Below are 18718 nucleotides of genomic sequence, written 5' to 3'. Positions count from 1 at the left end.
ATTGTTAACATGCCTGCTGCTAAGAACATATACCACACAGCTAACAAACTGCATATAATGTAAATAGGTCAGTGGGTTACAGCTTCTGTAAGGGAGCTCGTTTTGTTACTTGTCGTTTATAAGTCAAAATCCTAATATAGAACATTGAGCTATTAATTGTCATCATTGAGCTGCATACAAACTGCAAGGTATATGTTAGAAATATATGTTTTTTCCCATTCTTTTATTATCCTAATCTTGCCAAAAGTGTTCAATTGGGTAGAAAACCATTCTTATTATTGAAGAGAACCCCTAACAATGGTGTTACAATTTAAATTCTGAATTTGTGCTTTAAAGAATAAGGACTCAAACTATATTGCCTACCAGTATCGATGACATGCCACTCCCACACTACACCTTGTAGTCCTGTCTGATGTAACATTTCCCATACACTGATTTACACGTATGATTGTCTCTGTGCAATGTGTGTGTGGTTTAAAGTGCTCTGATACCCTACACTGGTATGAGTGATGCTATAAAACTAAATGAATCTGAGAGACAGTGCTTATGGAGACTTGAGGGGCACAGTTAAAGGGTGCAAGTGAGGGAATCTGTGCAGAGGTGGTCATTGGGGTGGGAGGGGGCACCAACAAGCATTGTCTCACAGGGTGCTACCAGTGTTAAAGCCGGCCTGTCTGTTCTGCTCCGGGCAGTGCACCAACCTGAAGTCCAAATGTTTCACAGGTTACTGGCTCAAAGGACCCAGTACTTTCCTTCCTTTGAGGAGCAGGGCACAACGTCTGTGCCAAGCAGAGTGGCGCTTTGTTTAAAATTCAAAATCCTTTGATTCTTCCATGCCTGGTTTGCACTGGCTTCTGGAGCAGGGAGTCCATGGTGGGACCAGATTGGTCTGGTTCGAGATGTTTTGCTGACCTAAGCCAGGCAGAGCCCCTACAGAAGGCACCACAACTCAATGACAGCCAGCAAAGCAACACAGGAAGGCGGGGAGGGGTGGCTTTTACTCTGGAAGAGGAACCCTCAATGAACAGCGTGAGTGGGTGGGAAGGCTTCCCCATCAGGGCCGGACTGGCTACCGGGCAGTTGTGTGTGCTGCCGAGCTAGGGGCTAATTTCTCTGTGGTGGGGGCCTATTTCGTTGATGGGGACCTGTGTGCGATTTGAAATAAAAAAAGCAAAACGAATTTCGTCCCCATCAACGAAATTAGCCCCCAGCACAGCAGCACACACAACTGCCCGGTAGCCAGTCCGGCCCTGTTCCCCATCCAACAGGTAAGAGTGATTCTGTGGAAGGAGTCTTGAGGACAGCCTGTTGGGAGATCTTGCACACACACTAAAGCACATTGTGTCCGAGTGGACACCACCATTATTTACCCGTTGGTAGCGAAACCATGCACACACAGAACTCACAATCAAGATTGGCAAGGAACCGCAGTTATGGGGTACCTGTACTAAGGAAATCCAGTGGGTTACATGTGTGGGAGCCGATGTGAACTGTACGTGTGCATTCTGTAATTTGGAATCACTGTAGACCACGCCAGCATTCTTATCCGATGTATGCTATATACAGTTACTTGTAAGGTAATAAACGTTGTTTATTTCCCGTACTGAATAACCATATTATTTCCCTCCTGTGGACATTGGAGGCCAAGCTCCAAAGACATCACAGTGTGCTTTGCCTTAAAGTATTGTCTCAATCTCTGCTTCTGAATGAACTCCCAGGAACTAGCTTTGGGCCTGATTACGATGGTGGGGAGACCGCCACCGGCAGGCTGTCGGTGGCGGTCTCCCCACCATCGTAACCAAGTTCACCGCCTGACACATTAGGATGGCGGTTGATGTTTTGGCAGTCGGAATGCCCGATCGCCATGCATCCCATTGGCTCCTTGAGCCCGCCGGTGTGTTGGAGGGAATTGCATTCCCTACAGTGGTGGATGTGCCAGCCAGGCACCGCCATAGGGATTACAATGTCTCTTTCTGCCCTCCCTTTCATGGCTGGTAACCTGCCATGAAAAGGGAGGCGGAGAGGGACTTTGGGGGCCCATAACGGCCCCCTTAACCCCTCCCCAAGACATGGGACCTGGGGAGGGGCACCTATGGTGCTGCCCCACATATCCCTGCACCAGGTGGCATGCACCCCATGGTGCCTGCCACGTAGTGCAGGGATATGTGCAGTGTCCCCTTTTTGTCTTGTGGCATGTGCTGCAGCCAGCAACACACGCCGCATTAGAAAAATATAGGCATAGAGATTGCCGTGGTGGTGATCGCATTGTAACACCTATGCCGCTCACAGACTGTAGGGCTGTCCTGTGTCTGATACGGTCCCGCCATCATAATCAGGCCCTGTGTCCACCTAGAAAGGGGACAGGGCCAGCGTCCCCTATGCAGGGGCCATGCCGGTGGATGCTGTACCACTGTCTTTTTCCGAAGAATCCTTTGCACCCGGAGCCATCTGTTCGCTGGCATATTTGTAGTATCCTGCATTTGTTAATGTAATGTATTTCACACCTCCTGCTCAGCCAGTGCCTGTGCTCTGTGCTCAATAGAATGTTGGAGTCTTGATGTGCCTCGGAATGTTGGGACATAGAGAGGTGAAGTGACAGTTGAGCTTGGGCTGAGAAGCAGGCAGGCAGCTCCTGGTGTGGCTCCCCTTCACAACATAACTCCCTGTTGTCTGGAACTATTCAACATGTTACCTGCTTGAATAAATCATCCTGAATAACATCCTACCTGCGTGGACCTCCTTACTACAACATTCTAACAAGCGCACCTGGTTGCTGGTCCTCTGTAGCGCAGTCCGAGGCCTCTCCTGGCGATGCCTGAGTCCATCTACTGCTGCGAAACCTTTCGGTGGAGATGCACGGAGCGTGATTGTGCTGCCATTAAGAGGACTGCCGCTACTCCACTCTGGCTTCCTCTAACTCTTTCCTTATAGTGTGTAACCCGTAGACTACACAGAGAGCAGAGGAGGAACCACAAAATGGCCTCCTGCTGGTTACACACTTTACGTACACCCCCCAGGCTAAAGCCACACACAAAGCCCCCTCTGTTAATGTAGGTAATGCACTTGGGGGGGAGAGGCCACACAAGGCCCGCTATTCTCTGTTAATGCACTCACTGGGGGAGAGAGGCCACACAATGCCCCTTCTCTGTTAACCCCTTGCGTGCTGCGGACACCCTCTGGCCATCAAACATCACGGTGGGTGTGTGAGGAGGACGTCCGGGGGCCGTCCGAACCCCGCCCACTCTTCATTTCGCCCACACAGCGTAAAAATTCATGCAGCTCACTAGGGATTCATGTAAACATGCACTCACTGGGGGGGAGAGGCCCTGCTTTTCTGTTAATGTAAACAATGTACAATAGTGGAGGGCGGAGAACACACAATACCTTTAATGTTTATGTACATAATACACTATGTAGGAGGTAAACCAAAGAATGCTCTCCCTTCCCGCTTAATATAAACAATGCCCTGCTGAGGGAGAGCCCACACAATGCACTCCATTCTCTGTTAATGTAAATATGCACTGCTGGGGGAGAGTCCACACAGTGCACTCCCTTCTCTGCTAATGTAAACAATGCACTCTGGGCGGAGAGACCACACAGTGCACTCCCTTCTCTGCTAATGTAAACAATGCACTCTGGGCAGGGAGACCACACAGTGCACTCCCTTCTCTGCTAATGTGAACAATGCACTGCAGGGGGACAGACCACACAGTACATTCCCTTCTCTGTTAATGTAAACATTGCACTACAGGGGAGAGGACACACAGTACATTCCCTTCTCTGTTAATGTAAACAATGTACTCTGGGCAGGGAGACCACACAGTGCACTCCCTTCTCTGCTAATGTAAACAATGCACTCTGGGCAGGGAGACCACACATTGCACTCCCTTCTCTGCTAATGTAAACAATGCACTCTGGGCAGGGAGACCACACAGTGCACTTCCTTCTCTGCTAATGTAAACAATGCACTCTGGGCAGGGAGACCAAACAGTGCACTTCCTTCTCTGCTAATGTAAACAATGCACTCTGGGCAGGGAGACCACACATTGCACTCCCTTCTCTGCTAATGTAAACAATGCACTCTGGGTGGAGAGACCACACCGTGCACTTCCTTCTCTGCTAATGTAAACAATGCACTCTGGGCGGAGAGACCACACAGTGCACTCCCTTCTCTGCTAATGTAAACAATGCACTCTGGGTGGAGAGACCACACCGTGCACTTCCTTCTCTGCTAATGTAAACAATGCACTCTGGGCAGGGAGACCACACATTGCACTCCCTTCTCTGCTAATGTAAACAATGCACTCTGGGCAGGGAGACCACACATTGCACTCCCTTCTCTGCTAATGTAAACAATGCACTCTGGGCAGAGAGACCACACAGTGCACTTCCTTCTCTGCTAATGTAAACAATGCACTCTGGGCAGAGAGACCACACAGTGCACTTCCTTCTCTGCTAATGTAAACAATGCACTCTGGGCAGGGAGACCACACATTGCACTCCCTTCTCTGCTAATGTAAACAATGCACTCTGGGCAGGGAGACCACACAGTGCACTTCCTTCTCTGCTAATGTAAACAATTCACTCTGGGCGGAGAGACCACACAGTGCACTCCCTTCTCTGCTAATGTAAACAATGCACTCTGGGCAGAGAGACCACACAGTGCACTTCCTTCTCTGCTAATGTAAACAATGCACTCTGGGCAGGGAGACCACACATTGCACTCCCTTCTCTGCTAATGTAAACAATGCACTCTGGGCAGAGAGACCACACAGTGCACTTCCTTCTCTGCTAATGTAAACAATGCACTCTGGGCAGAGAGACCACACAGTGCACTTCCTTCTCTGCTAATGTAAACAATGCACTCTGGGCAGGGAGACCACACATTGCACTCCCTTCTCTGCTAATGTAAACAATGCACTCTGGGCAGGGAGACCACACAGTGCACTCCCTTCTCTGCTAATGTAAACAATGCACTATGGGCAGGGAGACCACACAGTGCACTTCCTTCTCTGCTAATGTAAACATTGCACTCTGGGCAGGGAGACCACACATTGCACTCCCTTCTCTGCTAATGTGAACAATGCACTCTGGGCGGAGAGACCACACAGTGCACTCCCTTCTCTGCTAATGTAAACAATGCACTCTGGGTGGAGAGACCACACCGTGCACTTCCTTCTCTGCTAATGTAAACAATGCACTCTGGGCGGAGAGACCACACAGTGCACTCCCTTCTCTGCTAATGTAAACAATGCACTCTGGGCAGGGAGACCACACATTGCACTCCCTTCTCTGCTAATGTAAACAATGCACTCTGGGCAGGGAGACCACACATTGCACTCCCTTCTCTGCTAATGTAAACAATGCACTCTGGGCAGAGAGACCACACATTGCACTCCCTTCTCTGCTAATGTAAACAATGCACTCTGGGCGGGGAGACCACACAGTGCACTCCCTTCCCTGTTAATGTAAACAGTGCACTGCGGTGGAGAGACCACACACCTTCTCTGCTAATGTAAATATTGCACTGCGGGGGAGAGGCCACACAGTACATTCCCTTCTCTGTTAATGTAAACAATGCACTGCGGTGGGGGAAGAGACCACACAATGCACTCCCTTCTCTGCTAATGTAAACAATGCACTGCGGTGGAGATACCACACACCTTCTCTGCTAATGTAAATATTGCACTGCAGGGGGAGAGACCATACCGTGCACTCACTTCTCTGTTAATTTAAACAATGCACTGCGGGGGGGGGGAGACCACACAGTGCACTCCCTTCCCTGTTAATGTAAACAGTGCACTGCGGTGGAGATACCACACACCTTCTCTGCTAATGTAAATATTGCACTGCAGGGGGAGAGACCATACCGTGCACTCACTTCTCTGGTAATTTAAACAATGCACTGCGGGGGGGGGGGAGAGAAAACACAATGCACTCCCTTCTCTGTAAATTTAAAGACACACTGTGGAGGGAGAGACCACACTCCCTTCACTGCTAATGTACACAATGCACTGAAGAGGCAAGAGACCACACAATGGCCCCCTCTTCTCGGTTAATGTAAACAATGTTCTGTGGGCGGAGAGACCACACAATGCACTCCCTTCTATCTTAATGTAAACAATACACTGTGAGGGGAGAGACCACGTAATATATTCCCTTCTCTGTTAATGTAAATATTGCACTGCTGGGGAAGAGCCCACACAATGCACTCCCTTCTCTGTTAATGTAAACAATGCACTGAGGAGGAGAGACCACACAATGCACTCCCTTCTCTGTTAATGTAAATATTGCGTGCTGGGGGAGAGACCACGCAATGCATTCCTTTCTCTGTTAATGTAAATATTGCACTGCTGGGGGAGAGACCACACAATGCACCCCCTTCTCTGTTAATGTAAATATTGCACTGCTGGGGAAGAGCCCACACAATGCACTCCCTTCTCTGTTAATGTAAATATTGTGTGCTGGGGGAGAGACCACGCAATGCATTCCTTTCTCTGTTAATGTAAATATTGCACTGCTGGGCGAGAGACCACACAATGCACTCCCTTCTCTGTTAATGTAAATATTGCGTGCTGGGGGAGAGACCACACAATGCACTCCCTTCTCTGTTAATGTAAATATCGCACTGTGGGGGGAGAGACCACGCAATGCATTCCCTTCTCTGTTAATGTAATTAATGCACTGTGGGTGGAGACCACATAATGCCCCCTTTTCTCTGTTAATGTAAACAGTGACCTGCAAGGGGAGAGACAACACAGTGCACTCCCTTCCCTGTTAATGTAAACAATGCACTGCAGGGGGTGAGACCACACAGTACATTCCCTTCTCTGTTAATGTAAACAATGCACTGCAGGGGAGAGGACACACAGTACATTCCCTTCTCTGTTAATGTAAACAATGCACTGCGGGGGGCGAAGAGACCACACAGTGCACTCCCTTCTCTGCTAATGTAAACAATGCACTCTGGGCGGAGAGACCACACAGTGCACTCCCTTCTCTGCTAATGTAAACAATGCACTCTGGGCGGAGAGACCACACAGTGCACTCCCTTCTCTGCTAATGTAAACAATGTACTCTGGGCAGGGAGACCACACAGTGCACTCCCTTCTCTGCTAATGTAAACAGTGCACTCTGGGCAGGGAGACCACACAGTGCACTCCCTTCTCTGCTAATGTAAACAATGCACTCTGGGCAGGGAGACCACGCAATGCACTCCCTTCTCTGCTAATGTGAACAATGCAATGCAGGGGGACAGACCACACAGTACATTCCCTTCAATGTTAATGTAAACAATGCACTGCAGGGGAGAGGACACACAGTACATTCCCTTCTCTGTTAATGTAAACAATGACTTGGGGGGGAGGGGGGGGAGAGACCACACAATGCACTCCCTTCTCTGCTAATCTTAGCAATGCACTCTGGGCGGAGAGACCACACAGTGCACTCCCTTCTCTGTTAATGTAAACAATGCACTGCAGGGGGACAGACCACACAGTGCACCCCCTTCTCTGCTAATGTAAACAATGCACTCTGGGCAGGGAGACCACACAGTGCACTCCCTTCTATGCTAATGTAAACAATACACTCTGGGCAGGGAGACCACACAGTGCACTCCCTTCTCTGCTAATGTAAACAATGCACTGCAGGGGGACAGACCACACAGTGCACTCCCTTCTCTGCTAATCTAAACAATGCACTCAGGGCAGGGAGACCACACAGTACACTCCCTTCTCTGTTAATGTAAACAATGCTCTATGGGGGAGAGACCACACAGTACATTCCCTTCTCTGTTAATGTAAACAATGCACTGCAGGGGAGAGACCACACAGTGCACTCCCTTCCCTGTTAATGTAAACAATGGACGCATTTACAAAGGAGCCTGAAACTAAACCTACCCGGCCGCTGAAGCCACATCTCTCTTGTTCCTCTACCGGGGCTGACGATAGCAACTCGCCGGACCCGCTTCGCGGGTCCCGCAGCGCGGCTTGAACCGCGAGTGTTGCTGCAGGTGGGGCTCATCATCTTCTGACTGACCGGCAGGGCTGTGAGTGCAAGAAAGGGACTCCGTGGACCAGGAGTCCCTGCGTGCCTGAGGATTACCAGCTGGCCTGCTCTCCCTGCCGGCTCCGCCCACCATGCCCACAGAGCTAAAACGGGGGCTTGTGCAAGTAACAAGCGGGACGCATTTACAAAGGAGCCTGAAACTAAACCTACCCGGCCGCTGAAGCCGCATCTCTCTTGTTCCTCTACCGGGGCTGACGGTAGAAACTCGTCGGACCCGCTTCGCGGGTCCCGCAGCGTGGCTTGAACCGCGAGTGTTGCTGCAGGTGGGGCTCATCATCTTCTGACTGACCGGCAGGGCTGCGAGTGCAAGGCAGGGACTCCGTGGACCAGGAGACCCTGCGTGCCTGAGGATTACCAGCTGGCCTGCTCTCCCTGCCGGCTCCGCCCACCACGCCCATCACATCCTACACTGATAAAAATTATTAGTGTACCCGCTGCGCGGGAGCGTGCCCGGGAGAAGCCCGGGACAAGGGCGGGACCGTCTGTGGCCGTCCGGGGACGATCGAGGACGGGACAGGCCACCCCCCCTTTTTACTTCACTATTTATTTGGATTTTGTGACTCCTATTTACGTGTTTTCCATTTAAAGATAAGTACTCTCATTTCAATAATTGTAATATATCACTTCCTCTTAGATAAATATTTGCCACTATGTCCACAAGGGGTAGCCGGAGCAAAACTGCAGCCGGAGGAGCCAAGATTACTGGTCCTATTGACAATTTTATTATGATAGTAAATGAGTATATAGACCACGGAATATCCTTATTGGAACGACGAGTTTCTCTAGAATTGGCAGAGGCGAAAAGGTCGTCATTGGGCCTGCTTGCCTCAGCCAAAACACCTCACCGAGATCCTGAAACACTTGCCACGCCTGGTGTAATAGTGGAAATACATAATATGCCAAATATTGTAGACTTATCTGTAACCCAGTCGCTGTTGGATTCACAGTTGAGCCTGGAAAAATCACCAAACTTAGACTTGTCCGATGATTTTAATACAGAACTGGGTATGGTGACTGAGTCAATTCCAACAGCAAGTCCTGTAATAGTCCCGATTTCTATTATGGTAGAGACATCTCAAGCTATTTCTAATATTGATATTGTAAGCAGTTCTATTGTCAATCACACCCCGACTATAAATTTGGACCGGGTAGTTGCAAACCCCATCCCTGATACACCTACTGTTATCAGTAATACACTGGATGATTCAACCTCCATTTCAAGAACCTTGAGAGGTTTAAGGGAGGGGGCTATACAGAAGCGACTGCCCCAAAGTTTAAACACAAATCCAACTATCCCTAGGGAAAATCCCCAGGTACAGAAAAAGCAGGGGAAAGGTTCAGCAAATAGTCTTAAGAAAGGGAATAAGAAAGGGACCATAGATCCTGCATGCTCAGGGGAAATGTCCAGTCTGGGTTTGACATGTAAAGATTGTACCTCTAGTAGCCAACTAATAGTGAAGGTTGGGGAACTTGTGAGCGCCCATCTAGCCACTATAGATGCACGATTGGGGTGATAGAAAAACAATTAACTGAACTAAGTATTATAGTTAGAAGTCCCCCTGTAAAAGCATCATTTTCATCGAATGTAGCAAAACATTGTCCCCCTCCCCAGAAAACTCCTCAGCTAGCAATAAAAACCATGCCAGCTCCCACCACTACTACCAAACCTAAGGCAGTCTCAACGGCTAAGGATTTGGTAATAAAGCCAATAGTACCCACCCCAACCACAAAATTATAAGGTAATAACCCAAAAACCCCGGGGGAAAGTTCTATGAAAGGGATACAAGGGAAAGATATAGTTAATGAGGGGAATAAGGAAAAGGGGTGAAATAAAGGGAAGAAAGGACGATTTGCTGCCAACCTTCCCCCAGGCTCAAGTCCTTTTGTAGTAGTAATGACGGGAGTACCAGAGACCCCAGATAATATAGATGAGCCATCATGGTCCCTATTAAACAAAGTTACTCAATGGTTGAGTAACAATAGGCCCTTACCTCCACACTGTGCAAGTAAAATCCTGACAGTACGGCGAGTACCCTGGGTAGGCCATGAGAAAAAGAAAGTACAAGGTGACTGTGTGATCATTAATTTCGATGACCCCCGCACAGTGGACTATATCTGCTCCTGGGTTAGTGAGGGATATAACGAGGGCATCGAGACAAGGCATCTTTCATATTTCTACCCACCAAGGGGAAATGTTAGACAAGAACGTTATGATCATGGATTGGATGTAGGATGGTGCCGGGTGGGGCAGAGGGACGTAGGAAACAACTGGGGAGAATGGGGGAGAAACGACCACAGGTATAATACTTATAGAAACTACCAGAGATGTGTTCCAGCGAGGGATGTAATTTGGGGGTTCCCTACATCCAACAGATTCAACAGTTTGGATATGGTTGATTGACTTCCACCACTAATTGAACCACAAAACACTACATCGGATGTTAATGCTGGGGGAAAAGAGAGCAGCGAGGTTGAGCTTGAAAGTACGCAAATCGATGAGGCACACCTTACACTAGCTCAGGGCTTAGTTAGCTTAATGGGCCAGAGGCTGCCCCCGGAAAGGGAAGAATATGCCACCCCTTATAAGCAGGTGGAACAGAGGATTCAAGACCCGGGTCGCCATATCAGCATTCAGGATATTAACTTAAATATGGGCAGACAACACTCACAGGCGCCAAATAAGGAACTCAGAATCATAAGCTGGAATGTTGCAGGACTTCAACAAAGGGTCTCTGACTTGGAATGGTTAAAGGTTATCTCGGATAAGGATATAATATTGTTGCAGGAAACATGGGCAACAACTGCGGTGCACATAGAAGGTTTTCATTGTTATTGTATTAAGGCCCAAAAGCCTGTTTTTGGCCGCCCAATTGGAGGCCTACTAATTGGCCTTAAGATAAGTATAGGAGGGTCTATAAAACTGATTCCATCTAAAAGTGCAAACATTCAGATAATTGAGTACACCCACAGGCTCCCATATTACTTAATTAACTTTTATAATAATGATTTTAACTCAACTCCGAACAAGAACTATATAGAACTTTTTGGAGAACTATCCAAAATAGCGGAAAATTCTCATAATCAGGTGAGCACTAGGACAATTCTTGCAGGAGATTTTAATGCGAAGTTCTTAAAATCTAAAAGGGACAACATACAAATAGACAGGGCATTCAAACGTGGTGAAGAATTAGAATGCTTTATTAACGAACATATCCTAATAGACATAATGGATGTCAATAAAAATGAGCCACCTACTTACATCCCTACCTTTAGAGGTCGAGAATTCTCTAGTACAGTGGACTATATCTTTATGTCTTCTGACCTAATAGATAGAGTCACGAAGGCTGGGGTTCTTGAGACCGCCTTCGGGGACCATAACGCTTTGGAGGTAAATATTGGTTTAGGTCCCCCCAATGCCTTTGCTCGCACTTTGGGAGCCAGGGATATCACGGCCTCGACTAACAATTTAAGATTAAAATGGCGGGGGGTAGATAGCAGTCAAATAATAAATACAATTATGAGTAATCATGGCTCGCTGGTCGACTCTTGCTCTCTTGTTGATGGGAACCATCAGAGGATAGTAAAAGATTTTGCCACACTCTGTTATATCATAAAAACTCTTTTAAGTGTCCCCACTAAATTGACTCCCTCTGAACCAAGGTGGTTCGATTGCTATTGCTCAGCAGCTAACAAAGCCCTTCGTAGGGCCCTAAACTGTAAACCTAGAAGTATAAGGGATGTACGGGCTGCTAGACAAAATTATAAAACAGCTATAGGATCAAGGAAGGCGGCTTTATTAGTTGAGCAATGGGAGGCTCTAACAACTGCTGCTGCAATAGGGAGCAGTACGACTTTCTGGCCTGCTGTTAAAAAGATGCGGGACATGGGTAAGCAGCTAACTCCAACAAGCTGTACTATAGCAAGCGAGCAATGGGAACTACACTTTTCTAAAATATATGCTAGCCCGGGAGCTGCCATAGGAGATTATTGCCCTGGAACACTGGAATCACTAGAAATTACTTTGGGGGAAGTTACCGTGGCCATTAACCAGAGCCTTGGTAATAAGGCACCTGGGCCTGATGGCTTCCCAATAGATATAATCAAGCATAAGCCGGAACTCTGGGGACCGATTTTTGTAAACACTTTTAATAGTCTCCCGTCTGTCCCAATACCTGCGACCTGGTCCACGAGCATAATTGTGCCTATTTATAAAAAGGGCAAAAGATCTGACCCTGCAAATTACAGGCCCATCTCGCTCCTGGACAACACGTTGAAAATCTTGGGTAGGGTACTGTACAATAGAGTTAACGACTGGGCTGAGGAAATGGGGGTACTAGACCGTTGCCAAATGGGTTTTAGATGCAAGGTAGGGACTATCGAACAATGCCTAAATTTAAATCTTTTAATAAGCAAATATAATATAGCCAAGGCATCGCCCATTTACCTTGCATTCATGGATTTATCGTCCGCATTCGACCTGGTAAATAGGTCAAAATTGTGGTCGACTCTTCTGTCTTATGGCTTAGACGCCCCCTTGGTACATTTCCTCGCCTACCTGCATAAAGATACAAAGGCGCAGGTACGGATTGATATGGAGGGCACAGTTTCCGGGCCAATTAATGTTGAAAGAGGTGTGAGGCAGGGGTGCGTTTTAGCACCCCTGTTATTTAATATTTACATAAATGGCTTGAGTAACTCCCTGAAGAGGGCCACCACAGATGTTCCCAAAATTAAAGGAGGTCTATTACCTTGTCTTTTGTATGCAGATGATGCTGTGCTCATGGGATTAACACCTAACGCCTTACGCGCACTAGTCAGGGATTTTTCTTATTATATGGGGAACTTGGATCTTAAGGTAAATTTTAATAAATCATTTATTATGTCTTGTGGGCCGGGTGCCAGACAACTAAATTCTATCATGGTAGGAGCTGATAAGTTGCTTTCAACTAAGACTTTTCCATATTTAGGTATGGTCTTTGCTGCGAGCGGCCTGTGGAGTGGGCATATTGCCCACGCCACAGGCAAGTTCTCAAAGGCCATAAACTCAATCCTCTCCCTTCCCAGACCGAAGAGAATTGGAGCAACTAAAGCAGTCCTAAAGATATACAGACTACAGTGCACTCCAGTGGCAACCTACGGCGCCGAAATTTGGGGGTTAGTAAAAACCCCTACATTACAAAGAGAAGAGAACCGGCTCTGTAGGAAACTGCTGGGGGCCCCCATTTCATCATCGGGGTACATTTGTCATTCAGAGTTGAATATACCGTATATCAGCGATTTTATTGCTGCAAGGCCTGCACTATTCTGGTTGGCCATTTGGGCTAATGACTATGCTAGTTTAACACAGGATATCTTGAGGGAGTGCCTGGCCTGTGATAAATGGAATAGGATCCCATGGCTCCGTGCTATACAGGAAAGTTTATCTAGCATAGGCAGAGGCAACCTCTTTGATAATCCATCTTATATCAAGAGTACTGATAAAAAGGAAGTCAAAATTGGACTATATGCCATTTACAATGAAAAGAGATTGTCCGATGAGATGCGGAAACAAACCGTTGTGTCCTATACTAACAATGGGTTATTTATAGACCAACTCCCTTTGTATTTGATACTGCCAATGTGTAACTGGGAAAGATCTCTACTTTTTCGAATGAGAGCAGGAACTATTAAGTTTTCACTCTGTTTTCCTTTGGGACATAGCACATCTGGAAATATTCCGTGCCCTTGTGATGGAGTCAGTAAACAAAATGACCTACACTTCTTTTTTAATTGCAAATTTTACATGAAATATATTAAATGGTTTTTAGCCCCATATTTTAAAAAACATAGACCGCTCTCCTTGAATCAGTCCTATTTAATGCTCCTAAAATTAGAGGATGTTGAACTTATATTCTGCTCAAGCACTTTCTTAAAAGTTATTTTCAATGTACGTAAAACTATGGAATGCCCCTGATTTATTTGCACTCATGGCTATTGACCTTTTTTACACTTTATATAATGATAAATATGATATTTTGTAAATTGTATTGATATGCACTTATTACAACCAAAAATGTTGAATTGTATTTTAATTGTGCTTTTATGGATTTGTTGAATCCGAATAAAGATTTTGAATCGAATCGAATCGTAAACAATGCACTGCAGGGGGGGAGACCACACAGTACATTCCCTTCTCTGTTAATGTAAACAATGCACTGCGGGGGGAGGAGAGACCACACAGTGCACTCCCTTCTCTGCTAATGTAAACAATGCACTCTGGGCGGGGAGACCACACAGTGCACTCCTTTCTCTGCTAATGTAAACAATGCACTCTGGGCGGAGAGACCACACAGTGCACTCCCTTCTCTGCTAATGTAAACAATGCACTCTGGGCGGAGAGACCACACAGTGCACTCCTTTCTCTGCTAATGTAAACAATGCACTCTGGGCAGGGAGACCACACAGTGCACTCCCTTCTCTGCTAATGTGAACAATGTACTGCAGGGGGACAGACCACACAGTACATTCCCTACTCTGTTAATGTAAACAATGCACTCCGGGGGGGGGGGAGAGACCACACAATGCACTCCCTTCTCTGCTAATGTAAACAATGCACTCTGGGCGGGGAGACCACACAGTGCACTCCCTTCCCTGTTAATGTAAACAATGCACTGTGGGGGAGAGACCACACACCTTCTCTGCTAATGTAAATATTGCACTGCGGGGGAGAGGCCACACAGTACATTCCCTTCTCTGTTAATGTAAACAATGCACTGCGGTGGAGATACCACACACCTTCTCTGCTAATGTAAATATTGCACTGCAGGGGGAGAGACCATACCGTGCACTCACTTCTCTGTTAATTTAAACAATGCACTGCGGGGGGGGGAGAGAAAACACAATGCACTCCCTTCTCTGTAAATTTAAAGACACACTGTGGAGGCAGAGACCACACTCCCTTCACTGCTAATGTACACAATGCACTGAAGAGACAAGAGACCACACAATGGCCCCCTCTTCTCGGTTAATGTAAACAATGTTCTGTGGGCGGAGAGACCACACAATGCACTCCCTTCTATCTTAATGTAAACAATACACTGTGAGGGGAGAGACCACGCAATATATTCCCTTCTCTGTTAATGTAAATATTGCACTGCTGGGGGAGAGACCACACAATGCACTCCCTTCTCTGTTAATGTAAATATTGCGTGCTGGGGGAGAGACCACGCAATGCATTCCTTTCTCTGTTAATGTAAATATTGCACTGCTGGGGGAGAGACCACACAGTGCACTCCCTTCTCTGTTAATGTAAACAATGCACTGAGGAGGAGAGACCACACAGTGCACTCCCTTCCCTGTTAATGTAAATATTGCACTGCTGGGGGAGAGACCACGCAATGCATTCCCTTCTCTGTTAATGTAAATATTGCAATGCTGGGGGAGAGACCACACAATGCACTCCCTTCTCTGTTAATGTAAATACTGCACTGTGGGGGGAGAGACCACGCAATGCACTCCCTTCTCTGCTAATGTAAATATTGCACTCTGGGTGGAGAGACCACGCAATGCACTCCCTTCCCTGTTAATGTAAACAATGCACTGTGGGTGGAGACCAAATGTAGGAGAGTAGGGTCTGCTATCCTATGGTCACCCCAAATTTTTGCTTTTTGCTTCACTGGTTTTCGACTACTGAGGCTGTGGGCCTGCTAATCAGACCCCCAGCCTGCTGTTCTCTCTCTAAATTATTAATACATGTGCTATAGGTACATACCACAATTGGAAATGGACTCCTTGTCAGCCCCTGTACCATGCACTATAGGTGCTCAGGGCATAGGTGCCACCAAGGCCTACCAGGGGCTGCAGCATATCTTTTGCCAACCCTGGCTGGTTCTTAAATTGACACAACTGGCTGATTACTCAGCTGTAGCAAGGTGGTGTAATCACCCCTTGCTTAGGTATAGTATACCTATATCTAAACCTATATCTGGACACATATAAACCTGTGAGCCACTCCTATGGAAGGCCTCATCAATCCTGGAGGCAGAGTGCGTGGTTTAATGTGAGATGGAGCTCTAGCATGAGCTGAGCCTTTCTGCAGCTGTCGGGAACAACTCCCTAAGCTGTTTCAGGATAATGCCATACCATATACTATTAAGTGCATTATAATCCTCACGGTTATGTAGCAACTTTGGTTTGGCTTTATCAAAACATGTCGTGTAAGGTGTCATACGATTTGGAATACTATCCCCTCGCCAGTTCTGGCAACGGGGATAGCATTCCACCCCTCTAGAGGGAGAAGACATGTTACTTTACTGAAATGCGGTTAATTTTAAAAGAGCCTCACATCCACAAAATGGATGCTTCTGCCACAGACACAGGTCTGACCCCCTGCAGCTGACCGAAACTCAGCCAAGGGGGCCTGGACAAAGGGTTTCCTGTCGCAGGGTGGTGTTACACCCCCTCAGACAGGAGATAGTGGATTGTAGCAGGGAGGTTTGAAAGAAACCAGACACTGCATGGGGAGCACAAGGCTGCCCCTTGCATAATCCGGCCAAACCGGTTCTGGGGCACTCCAGCCCCCGTCCCAGCGCGGCCAGGATCAAAGGAAGGGGGTGTATCCACCCACTACCTTGGTCCCACCCATAGGAGGGGACCTAGCAGGTAATCCAGCCCCCCAGATTCGAATAAGAGTGGGAGCAGTGCCAATGCACTTCAGATTATCCTGATGAAACATAAGAAACGAAACTCTGGACCCTTTGACATCCTACTCAACGTAGAAGACTGAAGAATCTCCCTTGTGGTCAAGGAGTGACCACCCTGTGCAAACAGGCACCATCCAGCCTTCAACGTCTGCTTTGTTGCAGTTCCCGCCGGAACTCGAGCAACAGAGATCGACGAGATCAAGCTTGTCTGCCTTCCAACAGCCCGATCCACAGTCCCTGCAGAGCTGAGACCCGTGTAGGTGACTGGAAGCGTGGGGCACGCCATCTTGAATTGACCACAAGACGCTGACCGTGCAGCCCACGAGTGACCCTCGAAGCTGTGCACCGGGGTTTGAGAAGCCCCAACCCTGAGCCACTCTTGCACCGAAGTTCAGTCCTCCACACTTGACGAGTGCTGCGTGGGGCCCTTCTGCTCCATTTGGCTCAACGCGTTGGTCCGGTCACTTGCCAGCTGGCTTGTGGCCCCTGTACCAACGAACCTTGAAATTCGACTTGCGATTCTGGTTGCTCCAGATTTGCACCAGCTCCCCTGAAAAGGAGCCCCCACTCTGACCCTCCTGGTTCGAGTGAGAAGCAATCTCCCGGTTTCGCATGGATTGCTCTTGCCAAGTGTTGTTTGCTCCAATCTTGAAGCCGACAGCGCCGACGGTGAGAGCCTATGTGGGACAGATCGTGACCTGCTCCTGGACGTCGCAGATGCCCCAGAGCCCACGTGGCAGCAGAGAGAAGCTCCTCAACAACCACCTGATTGCGCCCGACATTGCCTGGTTCCGTCCTGGTTCCACCCTGGTCACTGCTGAGTGACCCAGACTCTGTCCCCTCTGCTTTCAGGTACTTTTCGACTTGAGTCCACCCTTGGACTCCACCGGACACTTCTCTTTCACCTCGCCTGCAGCCCTTTCAGCTCCAAGCACCAAGAACCTGCGTGACGAAACCCGACTCAACTTCGACCCTGTGCACCCACTTCCTGTGGGTGAGGTAACATTGCAACGCCGGGAGGAGGAGCTTAGCGGGCATCCGTGATGGCCGCGTGAGCACAGCGCTCTCCGGACCCCCGCCACTCCCGGCATAATATCCTGAAAATATCCTGGATTCTCAAAGGGATTATTGAAGAGGAACCTGGGCTGAACCCAATACTGGTTTCGGATTTTGAATTGGACCAGGGGCACCGAAGATACGTCGACTCGAACTTCCCGAGGCCCGCCTTGGGACACACCCGGGACTTGGCGAGGCTCTGATGCCGTGTCTGAGTTGAATAACAGCGGCAGTGGGATTCGACTTCTGAGTCCCCCCCTTAACTTTCGGTTTCGATTCTCACTCTGACTACGTCTCTTTACCGATGTGTCTGGCCGGTGGCTGATCCAACAACGAAGAAGTGTAAGGGAGCCTTTCGCTCGATTTGGATTTGTCCGGGCCGTCTCCCACCTTGACTTGCCCCCGCTGGTGATTTTTGGACAGTGGCACCCTGTTTTTCAGCGGCCATTTTCACCAGGTCGCGAGGGTCCCTCGGGGGCTTATTCTCCACCATGTCTGGCAGAGGGGACCAAGAGAGATGGAAGACCAAGACTCCCCTTCGTGGGGGCCCGGTCCAGTCTAACGTCATGGACCGGTATACCCAGTCTAAATTGTCCCCGGGTGCCGTCATACCTACCCCGAGTGCAATGGGGGACCCGATGGCTACTTCGGCGGAGCTATCCCTACAGGACGTCATGGGCGCCATCTCTAACATGAAGGAGACTATCGGCCAGCAGTACGAAGCCTTGGCTCACAAAATCGACACTGTGGCCATTGATGTGAATCTGATTCGGGCCGATCTGTCTAAGACCAATGAGAAGGTGAAGTCATTGGACCTCAAGACAACTAGTCTCACGACCGATGTCTCGGAGCTTCAGACGGAGATTGGCAATCTTAGAACGGCGAACGATTTTATGTCCCATCGTCTGGAGGAT

This window comes from Lissotriton helveticus, chromosome 1_1 (genome assembly GCF_964261635.1).
Source record: "Lissotriton helveticus chromosome 1_1, aLisHel1.1, whole genome shotgun sequence".
Lineage (NCBI taxonomy): Eukaryota > Metazoa > Chordata > Amphibia > Caudata > Salamandridae > Lissotriton > Lissotriton helveticus.
The sequence above is the reverse complement of the archived record's forward strand: the minus strand, read 5'-3'. Positions refer to the sequence as shown.